Here is an 18,755-nt window from a genome sequence, read left to right as displayed (position 1 = left end):
GTGGAGTTTCCTTCGATTGAGGACTTGCAGCGTTTGTTGAGCTTTGGGATGTGTAAGGTGCCAGGCACCAAAGGTATTTTGGAGTTCCACGAGTGGAAGAAAGTTGAGCCTAAGGGGAAGCCTCTTACTCAGGTGTGGCTGCGTTTCTCGGGGGCACCGTCTGAGGCTCTTTCTGATGTGCGTGTGGTGGCTAGTTTGGGGATTATGGTTGGTAAGACGGAGAAAGTGGATATGGCGTTCACTAGAGCTCAGGGGGTGGCTCGACTGCGAGTTAGCATTCTGGATATTGAGTATGTCCCAGACGTCATCAACTGGACCTATAGAGGCGAGGTGTTTCCACTTGATATTGAGTTTGAGGATGCAGAGTTGTTTGCTGAGGTTGCTGCTGGCACTGACGTGGATATGCACGATGGGGGTGATGATACAGGTGCTCCCAGGGAGCAGGCGAATGAGGCAGCACAGGAGCCCAATGGATCGGGGCCTGCTGCTCAGGAGCCGGAGAACGGAGCCGGGATGGAGCAGTCCCCGGCTTCGTCTTTGCCTCATAACTCACTGCGGTTTGGATCTTTTCTGCCGTCGTCGGCGCCTCCTCGTCTGTGGAGTGATCGGGTTGACTCTGACGATGCGTTCGAGCATTCGCTACCGGTCTTGGACTTTGGGCGGTCACCCCGGCAGTCGGCCAGCTTCAGTGCCCGTGTTGTTCAAGAGGTGGAGCCTCAGGAGTCGCCAGGGCGATCTAGGTCTTCGGTTTCCTTGCGGAGGGGAGGGGCGTCTGGGCAGGTGGCCACGACTCCCTCTCATTCTTCTGTTTCACAGCAGGCGGCGCAGGTACCTGTGTCCAGCCGGGGCGACATATCTTTGGGGCAGGAGGCCCTGGAGGTCCGTCTCGCGGGAGCCTCGTTGGTGGTGGGGTCGCCGGAGGTGCTAGGCAGGCGTCAGGGGCAGGTGGCCCCTGACCCTCTAGTACCGACGGCGGTCCTGCAGGTGGAGCGCACGGCTGCCACGGCGTCGGCTGGTGGGGTCGGACTAGGGCAGGAGGCCCTGGTGCCAACTCCGTCAGGCATCTCCACATCTCCTACGCGGTCCCCCTCTCCCAGACCTACTCCGGGAGCCGCTACTCGGGAGGAGGTGATCGCGTTCGGAGGGATCCGAGACCCTGCTTCCGAGGGGAGGCGGACGAGCTCTCGTCTCCAGGACCTTCCGGAGGTTGATGATTTGCAGCAGAGGTGCGCTATGCGGGCGGCCAAGCTGCGTGATGTGGAGAGCACAACAGGTATGTCAGTTAATGTTTCAAATTCTATTCTGCATTTCTCTAAGGATGAGATTATTAATAATGCAAACCAAGTGGGGGTGTCTCTTGGGAATAATAATTTGGAAATTGAAAACTCGGTTAATGATCTTTTAGATTTGGAAGCGGAACGGGCCTTGGAGTCTATTAGAAACCTAGCGGCTGTAAAACCTTTGAATGATGCGGAGATTGAGGCCTTGGGTGTTAGGGTGCTTGATAAATTCTGCGCGGACCTTGTTCCTCCGTCTGCGGAGCCTGATGAGGATGAACTCCAGGTAGATGATGCAGCCCATGTTCAACCAGAGCACGGTTATGAGGACCGGGCTACAGGTGATAACATTCCTAAACGTAAGTGGAAGCGGAAGGTGTACCCTGCATCCGCGGTACGCAGGAGTGCTAGAATTCGTAAGGCCAAAAAATTCCATGATGACCTATGAAAGGAATATTCTGGAATAGCAGAGGTCTTAAGGACTTGGCTAAACGTAGGTTTCTAGCGGAGGCATCTTTAGAGCACCGTTTAGATTTCATTGCTCTCTCTGAAACTGGTAGGGATAATTTTGCACCTCAGTTTCTTAACACGTTGTCGGGAGGGGTGGAATTCGATTGGCATTGTCTTCCTCCAAGAGGGAGGTCTGGGGGCATCTTGCTGGGTGTGAGATGTGATTCCCTTGAAGTCCGGAGTGTTGTTATGGGTGACTTTGCAGTGAAATTCAGAGTCAGGTCCAAAATAGATGGGTTTAACTGGGTGTTGGTGGCGGTCTACGGGGCTGCACAACCTGAGTTTAAACCTGAATTTTTGGCTGACCTGGTTCGAATTTGTGGGTCCGAACAACTCCCTATCCTGGTTGGGGGGGACTTCAACATTATTAGGAGGCGGGATGAAAAGAATAACGATAATTTTGATGGGCGATGGTCCTTTATGTTTAATACCATCATTGAGAGTTTGGATTTGAGAGAAATCGAACTCTCTGGTAGACAATTTACCTGGGCTAACTCTTTACCAAATCCGACATATGAGAAGTTGGATCGGGTTCTTGCAAGTGCCGAATGGGAGCAGAAGTTCCCTCTGGTCACGGTGCAGGCTCTAACGCGAGGAATTTCGGACCACACACCGCTATTTGTTGACTCAGGGGAGCCAAGGCATGTGGGAAACAAGAATACTTTCTCCTTTGAAACGTCATGGTTTGAAAGAGAAGGTTTCTTGGATATTGTTGCCAGAGAGTGGGCTAGAGAGTCTAGGGGTAGATCGCCTGTCGAGAGATGGCAGAATAAGATTAGGCATTTGAGGTGCTTTCTTCGAGGTTGGGCTAAACATCTAAGTGGAGTTTATAAGGTTGAGAAAGACAGACTCCTGGAGATTATTCAATACCTAGATGTTAAAGCTGAATCAGCGGTTCTTCAATCTGCGGATATGTGTTGTAAGATTGATGCGGAAAAGAGGTTGAAGGAACTTCTCCGCGAAGAAGAGCTGAAGTGGGCGCTCAGAGCAAAGGTTCGCAAAGTAATCCAAGGGGATGCGAACACTCAATTCTTTCATCTGATTGCGAATGGCAAACACAGAAAGAAAAAAATATTTCAGCTCGAGCAAGATGAAGGCACAATTGTTGGTCACGATAATCTTAAGCTATACATCACCGAATACTACAAGCAGTTATTTGGACCGCCGGAGGATAGCGCTGTGTCCCTCGATGAGTCCAGGACTGAGGATGTGCCTCAATTAACTGCTGCTGATAATGACATGCTAGTTGCGCCGTTTACGGAAAAGGAGGTTTTCGATGCCATCTCTCAGATGGAGAACAATAAGGCTCCCGGGCCGGATGGGTTCCCGGCGGAGTTTTACAAAAGATGTTGGCATATCATCAAATGGGATCTGCTACCCATGTTCCATGACCTTTTTGCTGGACGGCTTCAACTTTTTCATTTGAACTTTGGAACGATAACGTTGCTTCCAAAGAAGACCGACGCTCTCAGGATTGAGCAGTTCCGTCCTATCTGCCTCTTGAATGTCAGTTTCAAAATTTTTACCAAGGTTGGGACTAATAGGCTCACACAGATTGCGCATTCTGTGGTGCAGCAATCCCAAACAGCTTTCATGCCAGACAGAAACATCCTTGAAGGGGTGGTGGTGTTGCATGAAACGCTCCAGGAAATTCACTCTAAGAAACTTGATGGAGTCATCTTTAAAGTAGATTTTGAGAAAGCGTATGACAAAGTTAAATGGCCTTTTCTGCAACAAGCTTTGCGTATGAAAGGTTTCCACGAGGGCTGGAGGAGCCAGATTGAAACTTTTACGCAAAAGGGTAGTGTTGGCATAAAAGTGAATGACGATGTCGGTCATTACTTCCAGACACATAAGGGCCTGCGGCAGGGAGATCCGATGTCCCCTACTCTGTTCAACATAGTAGCCGATATGTTGGCGGTGTTGTTAGGGAGAGCCAAGGAAGTTGGCCAAATAGGGGGCTTGGTGCCACACTTAGTGGATGGGGGTATATCCATCCTGCAATACGCTGATGACACTATCATCTTCATGGAGCATGACTTGGTAAAAGCTAGAAATCTGAAGCTGCTGCTTTGTTTGTTTGAGCAGCTAAGTGGGCTCAAAATTAACTTCCACAAAAGTGAGTTGTTCTGCTTTGGGAGAGCCAAAGAGGAACAAGAGGATTACAAGCAGTTGTTCGGATGTGGTTTGGGTGAGCTGCCTTTTACCTACTTAGGAATTCCTATTCATCACCGCAAGCTCACGAATAATGAATGGAAGTGTATTGAGGATCGTTTCGAGAAGAAGCTAAGTTGTTGGAAGGGCAAGCTCATGTCGTATGGAGGCCGTTTAATTCTTATTAATTCGGTGCTCACGAGCATGCCCATGTTCCTTTTGTCCTTCTTTGAAGTCCCAGTTGGAGTTAGGAAACGACTGGACTTCTATCGATCGAGGTTCTTTTGGCAGGGGGAGGAGCCTAAGAGAAAATATCGGTTAGCGAAGTGGGATATCATTTGTAGACCGAAAGACCAAGGGGGTATGGGGATTGAGAATCTCGAAGTCAAGAACCGGTGCCTTCTTAGTAAGTGGTTGTGGAAGTTATCCTCAGGAACTGACGCCATGTGGGCTCAAATCCTGCGTAACAAGTATCTCCAAACTAAAACTTTGGCTCAGGTGTCGGTTAGACCAACTGATTCACCCTTTTGGAAAGGGCTTATGAAAGTGAAGCTTTCATTTTTTCAGAGGTCAAAGCATTTAGTTGGTAATGGTGCAAGCACGAGATTCTGGGAGGATACTTGGCTTGGAGAGGCTCCCCTAGCAATCCAGTATCCGTCTCTATATCGTATAGTTCGAAGGCGCGATGCTTTGGTTGCATCGGTCTTCGCCTCGATACCCCTGGATATCCAGTTTAGAAGATCGTTAGTGGGCAATCGTTGGGAAGAGTGGCTGCATCTAGTTAGGAGACTGATGCAGGTACAACTATCTCAACAACCTGATAAATTACGCTGGAATCTCACTAGGTCGGGGGGATTCACGGTTAAATCAATGTATGTTGATGTTATTAATTCCAGCTCGATTCCTACTTCAAAGCATGTGTGGGACGTCAGAGTTCCTTTAAAGATCAAGGTGTTTATGTGGTTTCTACATAAACAGGTGATCTTAACAAAGGATAATCTTATTAAGCGTAATTGGACAGGACCTACTAGGTGTAGTTTCTGTGATCAGGGTGAAACCATTAAACATCTTTTCTTTGACTGCCCACTAGCTAGAATTCTTTGGACGACTATTCAAGTCACTTTCAATATTACCCCACCAAGGTCGGTTAACATGTTGTTTGGGACATGGCTAACTAGGGTAGAGCCCGGGTTAGCAAAACATATTCGCTTGGGGGTTTGCGCTTTTTTGTGGGCGCTTTGGAATTGCAGAAATGACTTCGTCTTTAACAGATCAACAAATATCCATGTTTTGCAGGTTATCTTCCGAGCAACGGCTCTTATCCGTTCCTGGTCGCTACTCACTCCGACGGAGGCCAGGGAGCTTTTGGTTACTGCTGCTATCCGATGGGAGATGGTAGCTCGGGATATATTCAGCCGGTTTGGATGGCGGTCGTGTAACAGGATAGGCAATTAGTTTACCTGTCTATTTTGGAGCCAAACGGCTGTGATGTATAAGTGCTTTGGCTAGCTTGTGTATCTAGCCTTCGGGCTCTGTGTGAGCCTTTTCTTACTTTTCTTGTTGACAACCTTGAGACTTGGAGACTTTGTGGACTATTTTATGCTTAATAAGATGGCCGTATGCATCATGCTGATGCAGAGGCCGGGGAAGCCCCCCTTTTCGAAAAAAAAATGGAAACCAGAGCTCCATCTTCACATCTTGTATCCGTGTGTAGTGTTTGTAGATTGCACCCATCAGGTTGGAGGTGGGCGGTTCAGACGTTCAATCCATGTCTAAGGTGCCAACATAACCCCATAGATGTCAGCACCAGAATGTTATACGGTTCAGGAAAGTTGGGAGTTCATGATTTGAAACCAAGCAATCGTATTACAGGAGTATAAATATGCTAGCAACAACTGTGCGAATTAGTTTGAAGAGATGATAAATAATTTAAAACTTGTGTAGGCAAAAAAAAAACGTGTTTGCAGTTTGAAGAAACAAAAGAAAAAAGAAACACGGTCAAGGGCGATGGGCTAGCAAAAACAGAAAACTAACAAGAAAGCCTAGAGTAGATCTGCGAGTCACCAGAACAGAACTGCTTGATTATTTAAACATAGAGATGATACTGAACAACGCTCCCGTTTCGAAAAAAAGATACTGAACAACGCTTGATTAGTAGTGGCGTGCTCTGGACTCCTTGTAAGTTGACAAGTCAAAATTCATAGAATAAATCTGCAAAGCACCACACACATATATGAATCTTGTTATAGTCATGAGAGTCAACTTGCAAGTCAGCAGGAAATAACACTTCGACAACGCTTCAAGGTAGTACACCGAGGCAGCATTGAATGTGTCGTAGGGCATACACTTCCACCTAATGCAGGCATCGGTGTTGTCGTTCAGCTGCAGGTTCGCCGTGAATTCCCACAGTGGAAAGATCGTGCAGGACCTCCCTTGGCAGATTCAGTCTCGGATACAACATCCAGCGATTGTCGAGGGCGCACGCTCATGTGCCTCTGCGTGCAGTGCCTGACGAACTCTGGCCACCAATCGATCAGACAATCATCCACCCAGTGGGAACCCTAGAAGGATGCAGATGTGCCTTCACCAATGGTGACTGTTGTTGGGGCTTGAAATAGGGCGTCCGTGTTCTTGTCGGATGGCAGGATACGATCACGCCAGGGATTCGACGTGTCAGTCCAGCAAAGCTAGTGCCACCTAGTCCATGCTTTATGTCTAAATGTCACTAATGGTGAGGCCTCCAAAATCTTTCAGCTTGCTAATGTTTTTCCACCGCACAAGGCACATGCCGCCAGGGGCATTAGCCTCCTCTGCCCAAAGGAATCACCCATCGAATTTTGTCAATCCTCTTCGAGAATCAGACCGGGGGAGGGGTCACCATTAATTGGTATAAGATCATAGGCTCATAGCTGAGAAGGCTGGTAGTCAGTGGGCTATGCGGAGTGTGGTTTTCTGTAGCTCAGGCTACACGGTACCCCTTATCTTTGCCATCCATTTATGCATCAAGATCCGTGCAGATACATTTGTCTTTTTTGTTTCTCTCAAACGACACAACATATGAACTTTAACTTTTGCAGAACAACAATATATTCTAACTACAATCTAGGAAAAAAACTTTCAGATTTTTTCATGCATTTTAAATACTTGAAATAATATTTTTATTCAAAGAAAATCTCATTTTGTATATTTATATCAGACCAAAAAATCTGAAAGTTTTTTCACACATTGATGTTCTAATGTTTGTTCGAACTGCAAAGTTTGAAGTTCATATGTTGTTTCGTTTTCGAGAAACAAAAAAGAGAAATATTCTTGTTGTTAGTTAGTTGGAGAGTACGGATCTCAAAGCAAGGTTGGAGGGTTGAGGATAAGAGGTTCCATGTAGCCTGAGCTACAAAGAAACTTTGTGGTGCGCTATTGTCTATGTCAGATAAAGGCATGCCGAGGTAACTGACTGGAAACTGCTTAATGGGGCATGGCATGTCACCATTGCTTGCAGCAAGATATTCGGCAGTATAGCCAATTGGAGTGGCGGCACTCTTCGTTCGGGTGGGGTGCAAGCCCACAGCCTTCTCAAAACGCTTCAAAAGCAGCATTATGTCGTGGAGCTCGGAGACGCTACAGCTGATATCGATGAAGATGATGACATCGCCAGTGAAAAGTGATGCCTGCAAAGGCATACGAAGGTTTCCAATGGGCAAGAGCACCCCTTCACCTACGGGTTTGTCAATGATGGTTGCCAGCGTGTGCATCGCGATGACGAGCAGAAGGAGCAACAGAGGGTCGCCCTGCCTAAGCCCTGCGATAAGTGATGGTGTCGGAGAGGTCGTCGTTCACCAAGATCCTGGTGGTAGTCGAGCCGAGGAGGCCAGACACCTAGTACATCCAGTGGCAGCCAAAGCCACGCCGGTGCAGCAATTCCAGTAAAAGTTCCCACAACAAGCTCAAAAGCTTTCGCTGTATCCACCTTCATCAGGGTTGCAGGGCGCTTGCGGATTTGGTAGTTTTCATCCGTGCTTGCGCATAAGCAAAGTCGTCCAGGATGGATCTTTTCTTAATGAAAGCATTTTGACACGGCGAGACCAGCTTCTCCATCGTGGGTTGCAATCTCTTGGCCATGATCTTGGCAATCAGCTTGGCGAAGGCGTGAATTAGGCTTATAGGTCAAAAATCCATCAGTTTGCAGGTCCCTTCCATCTTCGGGGTGAGCACCAAGGTTGCTGTGTTTAAGGCATGGATGTTAGAAATTTTTCCGAGCTTCAAACTTCTTGATGGCCACCATCACCTCAAGCTTGATTATGTTCTAGCAGCACCAAAAATTAGCACCGTAAATCCGTGAAGCCTGGTGCCCTATCAGCATCCATCTCATTAAGTGCAGCCAGAACCTCCTCAAGATCAGTTAGGAAGTCAGATAGGTTGTTGTATCCAAGGCCATCAAAGTTGAGACCAGACGTGCGCTGGGCACTTGGCGCTGGGTCATTTCACGAAGGAGTTTATGGTAGCTCGGGATATCTTCAACCGGTTTGGATGGCGGTCATGTAATAGGATAGGCATTTAGTATCCCTATCTAGTTTTAGCCAGCCGGTTGTGGCGTCTTTTCTTGGCTAGTTGATGTTTCTAGCCCTCTTTGGCTCTGTGTGAGCTTTCTGTGCTTTTTTTATTGCTTTACGAGACCTTTGGAACCATGTTGGCACTACTTTATTTTGTTAATAAGATGGCCGTATGCATCTTTCTGATGCAGAGGCCGGGGAATTCCCCCTGCCGTGGTTCTAAGTCTGACAGTAGAATGGGGGGTAGGTATGGAGAGGCAAGATCCTAGCTATGGAGCAGTTGTTCAGACAAGGGATGTACGAGTTCAGGCCTTTCTCGGAGGAAGTAACAGCCCTACGTCTCGGAGCCCGGAGGCGGTCGACTGGATTTATGTGTGTGTAGGTTACAGGGGTGCGAACTCTTGTGCCAGAGGAGGAGGGTGGCTTATATAGAGTTCGCCAGGACCCCAGTCATCCCCCGTTACAGAGGGTTCAATGTACATTAAGGCCTGGCATTACTGGTAACGCCTTACATAAAGTGTCATCATGACCATAAAGACTACTTAATTACAGATCGTTTGGATGCAGAGTGGCTCTTGATCTTCAGGTGGTCGAGTGAGTCTTCATGGTCGAGTCCTTCGAGTCCGTCGAGTGAAGTCTCTCTTGGTCGACTGGAAGGCAGCTTCTTCTGTGGATGTCCTTAGGAAGGGTACGTAAGACAGGTCTGTGACCCTACCCTAGGTACATGACTTCATCATTAGCCCCCGAATGGATCGAGGTTTGAGTGTGGAAGGAGTTGATAATATTTCCGACCTGTTTTTGTGTTCTGAACATGTCTCATTTTGGACCAATAATCTTTTTGTTGATGGCAGCAACTTTTCTTTCAGTCGCCTTGATCCATTCCTTCTTCTGTCGAGTGAACTTTTGAACTTAGTAAACTCCCGAGCGACGGATCGCAGGAAATCTACCGTCTGACAGATTGATCTGCTGTTAGCGGATTTTGTGGGATCCGAATTTTGGGAAGCGCGCGAAGCAGGGCGGACCGCGGCGCTCGGATGGGATAAGGCGTAGATGCCTTGATTTCCGCGCCACCTTTTTTGCCACGTATCACGCGTGCGCGACTGTTTCGGGACGTGATAGGATCGCCCGGGCCTACTTGTCAGCCACTCGGAAGCGTCCTTATAAAAGGCGTCGGGCGAGGGTTTTTGAACAGTACCTCCCCATTTCTCTTTCTATCCTCTCCACCTCCGCCCGCAGTGCCGGCTCTCGCCTCCGCCCATCCACTCCTCGTGCGCTTCGCCGGCGACAATGGTGAAGGAGAAGACGGCGGCCTTGGAGCGCGCGAAGAAGGCGACGGCGACGGGGAAGGCGAAAGGGAGAGCGTCCAGTCGGGGCGGATCCTTGTCAAGGTCCCGCCTGCCGCAAGGTTGGCTCCAAGGGGATTGGATCCGCTCGACCATCACTGAGACGGATCTCAATGACCTAGCCAACGAGGGCCTGATCCCTCACGGGGCAGCGAGGCTCCCGGGGACCGAGTGCGTTCTTTTAGCTACTCACGTAGACCGTGGGTTCTCTCTGCCTCCCAGTGTTTTCTTCCGTGGGTTCCTGAATTTCTTTGGGGCGCAACTCCACCATTTCAACCCAAATTCCATTGCCTACCTTGCTGCCTTCGTGTCTATGTGCGAGAACTTCCTGGGTTGTCGACCACACTGGGGTCTCTTTGAGCACATATTCACCTGTCGCTCACAGACAGTGAAAAAGGCGAGTCCGGATGACGATAGGACTAAGGTTATTCAGATGTGCGAGGGTCTTGGGATTCAGATGAGGAGCAAGAGTACTTTTCCGGCCATGACCCTTCCTGAGTCGGTCAGAGGATGGCAGTCGACTTGGTTCTACTGCCAAGATGAGTTGACGTCGGGGCAGTCGACTGGTCTCCCTCCGTTTTCCATGGACCGAGTGAACAAGCCCTCTTCTCTGAAGGTGCTCCCTGAGGAGAAAGCTCAAGTAAAAATGTTGATGGAGCGTGTAGTCTAGCTCGTTCGGGATGGAGTGACGGGTATGGACCTTCTGGAGGTCTTCCTTAGACGGTGCATCCAACCGCTTCAGTACCGAGGCCACCCGATGTGGCTGTATTGTGGAACCGAGGATGAGACTCGGGTCCATCCAGAAGCAGTCAATGACGCTACGCTGGAGAGGTGGATGATTGCAATCACAGGGAATAAGGACAACCCTCGAGGGGCCAGGAGGATATCGCCACTCGACCATTACACGCCGGAGTCGGTATGCCCACTTATCCTCAATTGTAATCTTGCTTTATTCATTCTGCTTTGCTGCAAATTGGTCGATTGACCTTTGTTTTGTTCTGTTGTCTGTCAGGCCACCACTGAGTTATACTCGATGCCCAATGGAGCGTAGACGCCGACTGAGGAGGAGGAAGGAAGTGGGGGCGAAAGCCCGGAGGAGTGGGATTCGGATGCCGATGATGATGATGAGGGTGATGACTCTGGTGAGGAGGAAGAAGAGGAGGAGGAGGAGGAAGTTGCACCTCCTCGCTCGGAAAGACGCTCGAAGCTCGTCCATGACCCTGCAACCGAGCTTGGTAAGGGGGTCGCGACCGTTGCGCAGTCGACTAAGCGCCCTCGGACCACTTCTCCGGCGCCGACTGAGAAAGCTCCGAAGCAATCTCGAGTGGCGCCGTCGAAGCCAGCGAAGGTCTTGCCGAAGATGAAGATGGTGATTCCCACCATATCAGGGTAATGGTGCTACTTGAGTCTTCTTGTTCTACATGAATTTATTTTTGGTCGACTCATGAGTTAACCGACTGACTTCTGGAATTGCAGTGCTGCTACTTCTGATACTTCGACCAGGGCTGAAGATCATGAGATGGAAGACGCTGCCACTTCTAAACCTGGTATGTCCTTCATAATTCCGCCTACAGCCGATTGGCTCGTTGTCTCTAATTTTGATTCTTTTTTGCAGCTCCATCTAACGTCGTTATTGACCTTCCTGACGACGATGATGAAGAACCACTGAAGCAGAGGAGGAACAGGAAAACGTCTGCTAGTAAAGCGACACAAGACGTGCCAGCACCCGAGACACTGGTCACGGAGGGAGAGAACATCACTCGGCCTACCGTATCTTTTGCGGTGTCGTTGACGAGTGCTCGTCCCCCATCGTCGAGTGCTGCACAGCCTTCACTTTTCTCGACCCACTACGTCCCGGAGGACCAAGCTAGTGCTGCGAAAGAAGCGATACGCCAGGCGGGAGTTATGATGGAGCAAGTGAAGGCCATCCGGGAAGCCAGCCAGGCAGCCTACGACGCCAGTTCAGCTCTCCAGAGTAATGTTCAGGTCAGTCACCGCCTATTCTGTTAGGATATGATATCTGAAAATTCTTCTTTCTGAAGTTCCTAGTGATTGTCTTACACCCACTGGGTGTGTCGGTTGAAATTCCGGGTTAGTGGGGGCACGCTGAGTGCACCCACTGGGTGTAGTCCCCAAGGCTATGGTGGACTGCTGGCAGTCGACCATAGTCTTTGTGTCTTAAGTTTTTCCTTTATTTGACTAGGTCGAATGGATTCATAGACTGGTGGGGGCACGCTGAGTGCACCCACTGGGTGTAGTCCCCGAGACTGTGGTCGACTGCTGGCAGTTGACTACAGTCTGAAGAACATCTCCCTTTTTTTTGTTGGTCGACTGGTCGACTCTAGCTTGATAGAACTAGTGGGGGCACGCTGAGTGCACCCACTGGGTGTAGTCCCTGAGACTATGGTCGAATGTTTGTATTCGTCCGTAGTCTTAGAAACGTATGATTTTTCCTTGGTCACTCGAAAGTGAATTGTCTTTGACATCTGTCGATTGGTTCTTCGTAGAAATCCTGCGACCTTGCGGCTCGTTATACTGAGTTGGAGAACAAACACATCCAGATCGAGCTTGATCTGAAGCTGGCCCAGGAGAACTTAACAAAGGCGAAGGAGGAAGCTAAAGGTATGTTTGGTGACGCCTTCGCCGACTGCCTTTGCCCCTCATTTGTTTCAGAGTCTGACCTCGCTGTAACTTTGCAGGCAAAGTGAAGGACGCCCTGAAGAAGAAAGACCTTGAGCTGGCTGAAATGCAGAAAGCGGCTTTAGATAAAACCAAGCTCGCAGATTAGAAGCTGGCTTCGGTCACCAAGCTTGAAGAAGAAAACACAAATCTGAAAGCTGCTCTTGATGCTGCCAACAAAGAGGTCAGTCAACTGAAAAGTGATAAGATTGCCCTGAGTGAGAAGGCCAGCGAGTTGGTGGGAAAGAAGAACGATCTGGAGGCTTATCTGGGCGGACTCGCCAAGAAACTGTTCCTCATGCTTGAAGGTAATCTTTTGTATCAAACAGATATTTTAACTGTGATCTTTCCATCCAACTGTCGTCTTGACTCGGTGGTTGTGCTTGCAGAATTTTGTCAGAACTTTGAAGAGGAGACTGCTCGACTGGAAGTAAACCTGGATCCCATCAACTCTCCTGTGAAGGATGAATTTGCCATGAACGTGCTCCGGCTCGAATCTCGGGTTGCTGCCGTCGTCGATTATCTCGCAAGGCTGAAGGTCGCCACTTCCCGCATCGACGCCACACTCTGGCCCAGAGAGTCGCTCCAGAATGACCTTGAGTCTCTGATGACTCGACTGAACATGGTCCCAAGTCGAGTGCAGGAGTGGAAGAAGTCTTCTGCCAGGTGTGGCGCAGACGTTGCCCTATGTCTGGCCCACGTTCACTGCAAGGATGCACGAGAGGGCAAGCTGGCGGCCCTCAGGGTGGCTAACACCAAGAAGTACGACTTCCGATCTTTCATGGAGGCCTTCATCGCCGCTGCCACTCGGATTGCAGACGGAATTGACCTGGATGAGTTCGTTGCGCCTTCCAGCCCTCCATAGGAGGGGTAAAAAACTTCTGAGCTTGATACTTTAAATTTGCCTCGGTATGCCGAGTGATTTTTGTAACCGTCAAACCTTAACAGGCTTAGCGCCTGAGCACTTTCGGTTCCGTTAGGTGTTATCCGAACTTGGATTAGACGTTGAATATGTTTGCATTTTGGCTTGAGGTGTCTTTTGCAGGCTAAAGCGTGGTGCTTATTGCAATCGACTTGTTCCCCAATACACTTAGGCGGGCACTGGGCTGCGGCTAAGCCCCCGAGTGGGAGGTCTGCTCTCCACTCGGTAGGATTTTCAAAACTTAGGCAAGCACTGTGCTGCAGCTAAGCTCCCGAGTGGGAGGTCTGCTCTCCACTCGGTAGGATTTTCAAAACTTAGGTGAGCACTGGGCTGCAGCTAAGCCCCCGAGTGGGAGGTCTGCTGTCCACTCGGTAGGATTTTCAAAAGTTAGGCGAGCACTGGGCTGCAGCTAAGCCCTCGAGTGCGAGGTCTGCTCTCCACTCGGTAGCATTTTTAAAACTTAGGCAAGCACTGGGCTGCAGCTAAGCCCCCGAGTGGGAGGTCTGCTCTCCACTCGGTAGGATTTTCAAAACTTAAGCGAGCACTGGGCTGCAGCTAAGCCCCCGAGTGGGAGGTCTGCTCTCCACTTGGTAGGATTGTCAAAACTTAGGCGAGCACTGGGCTACAGCTAAGCCCCCGAGTGGGAGGTCTGCTCTCCACTCGGTAGGATTTTTACGGCGTCTCTCTGAAGAGCAAGGCATTAATCGACCTTGCCTTCCTTATGGAGAACACATTATACTTGTGGCGTAGCTCGGAAGGAGAGCATGGCGGTCGACCTGCACCTCGTCCTCTTTGCAGAGCGCACATTGTGCTTGCGGCGTAGCTCGGAGGAGAGGGTAACAGTCGACCCGCACCTCGTCCTCCTTGCGGAGCACACGTTGTACTTGTGGCGTAGCTCGGAAGAGAGGGTAACAGTCGACCTGCACTTCGTCCTCCTTGCGGAGTGCACGTTTGAATTTGAACTTAGGCGAGTGTTTAGACTGCAGCTAAGCCTCCGAGTGGGAGGCTGGCTCGCCACTTGGTAGGATTTTATCGAAACTTAGGAGAGTACTTGGACTGCAGCTAAGCCCCCGAGTGGGAGGCTGACTCGCCACTCGGTAGGATTTTATTGAAACTTAGGCGAGTACTTGGACTGCAGCTAAGCCCCCGAGTGGGAGGCTGACTCGCCACTCGGTAGGATTTTATTGAAACTTAGGCGAGTACTTGGACTGCAGCTAAGCCCCCGAGTGGGAGGCTGACTCGCCACTCGGTAGGATTTTATTGAAACTTAGGCGAAACGGATTCGCAGCTAAGCCCCCGAGTGGGAGGCTGGCTCCCCACTCGGCAAGGATTTTTTTTTTACAAACTTAGGCGAAATGGATTCGCAGCTAAGCCACCCACTGAGGGTGAATTTTATTGAACAAATAAAAGTGACAACCATCTTTGGGGAAATTATGACACTATTATCTTGCGAAACATGAACTACAGAAGTACTTTTATTACAACTCATCAGATTGAATACTTAAGTGTAAAAGGGACGGAGCAACTCCGCATTCCAAGCTCGGGGCTCGTCGATGTTGTGCTCGACGTTGCAGAGACGGTACGCTCCGTTATGGAGAACCTTGGTGACGATGAAGGGACCTTCCCAAGAAGGAGCAAGCTTGTGTGGTTTCTACTGATCCACTCAGAGAACCAAATCTCCTTCCTGGAAGGCTCGACTCTTCACGCTTTTGGCGTGGAAGCGACACAAGTCTTGCTGGTAAATGGTCGATTGGGTCAGAGCCATCTCCCTTTCTTCCTCTAACAGATCGACTGCATCCTGCTGCACTTGTTCTGCTTCTGCTTCGGTGTAGAGCTCGATCCGAGGAGCATTGTGGAGCAGATCACTCGGCAAGAATGCTTCAGCTCCGTAGACTAAGAAGAACGGAGTTCTCCCAGTCGACCGGTTAGGCGTAGTCCTTAACCCCCAAAGCACCGAGGGAAGTTCGTCGACCCATGCTCCAGCCGCATGCTTGAGATCGCGCATCAGTCGGGGTTTCAACCCTTTGAGAATCAAGCCATTGGCCCGTTCTGCTTGTCCATTCGACTGAGGATGGGCGACTGAAGCATAGTCTGACTCGTGTGCCATGAGATGTGCAGAACGCCCTGAATTCCTCCGAATCGAAGTTCGACCCGTTGTCAGTGATGATGCTGTGCGGGACTCCATATTTGAATATCAATTCTCTGATGAAGCTGACAGCAGTACCGGCGTCAAGGTTCTTGATGGATTTAGCTTCAATCCACTTTGTGAACTTGTCGACTGCTACTAGCACGTGTGTGAAACCGCTTCGGCCTATTCTCAAGGGCCCAACCATATCCAATCCCCATACTGCAAAGGGCCAGACGAGTGGTATGGTCTTCAGAGCTGATGCAGGCTTGTGCGACATGTTGGAGTAAAATTGACATCCCTCACACTTGTCGACTATCTCCTTTGCCATTTCATTCGCTCTTGGCCAGTAAAATTCGGCTCGGTATGCTTTGGCCACGATGGTCCGAGAGGACGCATGATGGCCACAGGTCCCCGAGTGGATGTCATCAAGGATTATCCGACCTTCTTCTGGCGTTATGCACTTCTGACCAACTCCAGTCGCGCTCTCTCTGCACAGCTACCCCTTGATCACAGTAAAGGCCTTAGATCGGCGGACGATCTGTCGAGCCTCTTCCTCGTCTTCCAGGAGCTCTTTTCTCAAGATATACGCGATATATGGTACTGTCCAATCGGGAGTGATCACTAAAGCCTCCATGATCAAGTCGACTACTGCTGGAACTTCAACCTCAGTCGGATCTGTGGAACTCTTGGGCTGAGGAGCTTCTTCAGTAAAAGGATCTTCTTTGACTGATGGAGTATGGATATGCTCCAAGAACACATCACTGGGAATGGCTTCTCTCTTGGAACCTATTTTGCCAAATCATCAGCCGCTTGATTTTTCAGTCGGGGTATGTGATGGAGCTCTAACCCTTCGAACTTCTTTTCAAGCTTCCTCACTGCATTGCAGTATCCAGTCATGGCTGGGCTTCTAACGTCCCACTCCTTCATCACCTGATTGACCACCAAATCTGAGTCGCCATAAACCATAAGGCGACGGACGCCGAGTGAAATGGTCATGCGCAACTGTGACACCCCAAAAATTTTAACCTTGTTTTGTTAACTAAAATTTTACCAGGAAATCAAACTTTTATTTTCTGGACTCACTTTTGATTTTTGAAATATTTCCTTTCTTGTTATCATGGAGTTTTTACCTCAAGTGAAATACTTCCCAAATTTATTGGACTTTCTTCCCTCTCAAAACTTTTTCCCCTTGGCGAGGATTGTATTTCGGTATCTTCATCAACACTGGTGTTTGGTTATTAAAAACCTTTCTTCTGTTTGTCCCCTTCTCAAATTAAATTTTTGGGATTTATTTTCTTGAAGAGAAAAACCCTAGGAGTTTGCATCTTCTCCAATATTGAAACCACCCATGTTTTTACCATGCCTCATATGGTAAAACCTCCCAAAAACCCTCCTCCCACTTTGGGGCAACCCATATATTCTGTCCTAACAAATCCAACTCATTTTTGGATTTTATTTCATTTATTTCCTGCCCAAAATCTCTTCTGTCTATTATTTTGAACCTGAGGGATTTACAAAGCAAGTACCAAGATGCATTTGAGTTTTGACCTCAAACCAACTCTCCTGGATAGTCCTTGGTACCCACAACCTAGAACCATCATGTTTCACTCCTCTCCTTTTCAAATATTTCAAATTACAGTCTCTGCAAGTTTGGACCGGATTTGTTAAATTTGGTGAAATTCATATCTCCTCTTCTCCATAAATTCCACAAAAATTCAGGCAACCCCCTGTTGCATTGAGAAGCCACTCCACCAAAAATCAGCTCAAGCAGAGCCTCCCACATACCAAAATCATTCTGTCGAACACCTGGCCAGCACTGTTTCTCTGCATTTTCAGTAATGTTCAGAGTTTCAGAGTTCAGTGTCGTTTTTCTCTCGTCAGAGTTCAGTCACGCGCTCACAGTGCGCCCTGGCACGTTGCGCAAGGCCCCTCCCCCTGGCCAGCACCCCGCACGCGTGCTTGGCGCCTTCCTGGCGTCGGTGGTGCCCTGGCCCGCCTGCGCCGGCGTGTCCCGCGGCGGCAGAACCACCGTAACTGCCGACAGGGGGCAACACTGTGGCATAACGCCGTTCGGCGCCGCCCAACCCTCCTGGTAGCTCCGCGTGGCCATCTCCTTGCCAGCGCACGCCCGCGGCACCGTCGACGTGGCCCGGCAAGCACAGAACGTGCTCCCTGCCGCCGACGGGCCCACGCCGCCCCGTTCTGTCGAGCTCCCCCCAAAGTGCCTAACCCGAGCTCGCTTAGCACCTAAATGGAGTCAGTGGACCCCCACGACGGCGCTCAACCCCTAAACCGCCCCAACCAATGCCCTGTGCCACCGTAAACTTCGCCGGAGAACCCCGTTCTCGGCCACCGCCTCGGACCGCCTATATAAAGGGCTCCTGAGCTCGCCCTCGAGCACACACTTCCTCTGCACCTCACCAGAACCCTGCCAGGCCACTAGGGGGACCTCGAGGAGGTCTTCTCCCCCAGCTCTGGCCGCCCCGTTCCGCCTCGGCCTCCACCACGATTCACTCCGGTGAGGCCATCTCTGGCGCCCTAATCATGTCAGCTACCCTATCATGCTACCGCAAGTCTAACCCCCTCCTCAATTGCATCTCCGCAGCACTCTCCGACGAGACCCACGACCACACGAACCGCCGTCCGCCGGAGCAGGAGCCGCCGTCGACGCGGTGCTCACCGGCGACCACCACCACTACCAACCGACGCGGAATGACGCCCTGAACACGGAGGTACCCTCCGATCCTCCTGCCTCGCCGTGGATCGCCGCCGGCGACCACCGCGGCTCTCGAGCGCCGACGAGCCCCGTCTCGCTCGTTTGAAAATTCAAACCTGACGGATGGGACCCGCCCGTCAGCCTCTATGCTATTTATTTTGAATCGTTTTCTAAAAGCGTACTTTGGCAAATACGCTTTCTACTCTGAACCGTTTTCTGCGCTTTTCTGTTTAAGCCCCTGGGAGTTTTCTGTTTCATTACAGATGGGTCCTTGGACCAAAACTCTTATAACTTTTAAACAGAGAAGGATTTTTGATTGATTCTTTTTCTGTTCTCTTTAAAATTTTGTCTAGTTTATTTTAAGATTTATTTCGAAAAAATTTAGACAACTTTTTGGTACTGTTTTTGAAACTATATATTGATTCAAAAATATTTTCAATAGGATTTTGGAGAGAGGAGAAAGGCTTTCAGAAGTTATA

The 18,755-nt window shown here is 49.7% G+C and overlaps 1 long non-coding RNA gene across 1 annotated transcript; it reads left to right on the top strand.

The window, feature by feature from the left end:
- The first annotated feature begins 1,026 nt into the window (after positions 1 to 1,026).
- Positions 1,027 to 5,612, top strand: LOC119274648. The gene is made up of 2 exons (XR_005135260.1): positions 1,027 to 1,273; positions 5,238 to 5,612. It is a non-coding gene; the product is annotated as an uncharacterized LOC119274648 (long non-coding RNA).
- Positions 5,613 to 18,755: the final 13,143 nt, after the last annotated feature.

This window comes from Triticum dicoccoides, chromosome 3B, assembly GCF_002162155.2.
Source record: "Triticum dicoccoides isolate Atlit2015 ecotype Zavitan chromosome 3B, WEW_v2.0, whole genome shotgun sequence".
Classification (NCBI taxonomy): Eukaryota; Viridiplantae; Streptophyta; class Magnoliopsida; order Poales; family Poaceae; genus Triticum; species Triticum dicoccoides.
Note: the sequence above shows the minus strand (reverse complement) of the source record. Positions and strands in the feature narration are given on the sequence as shown.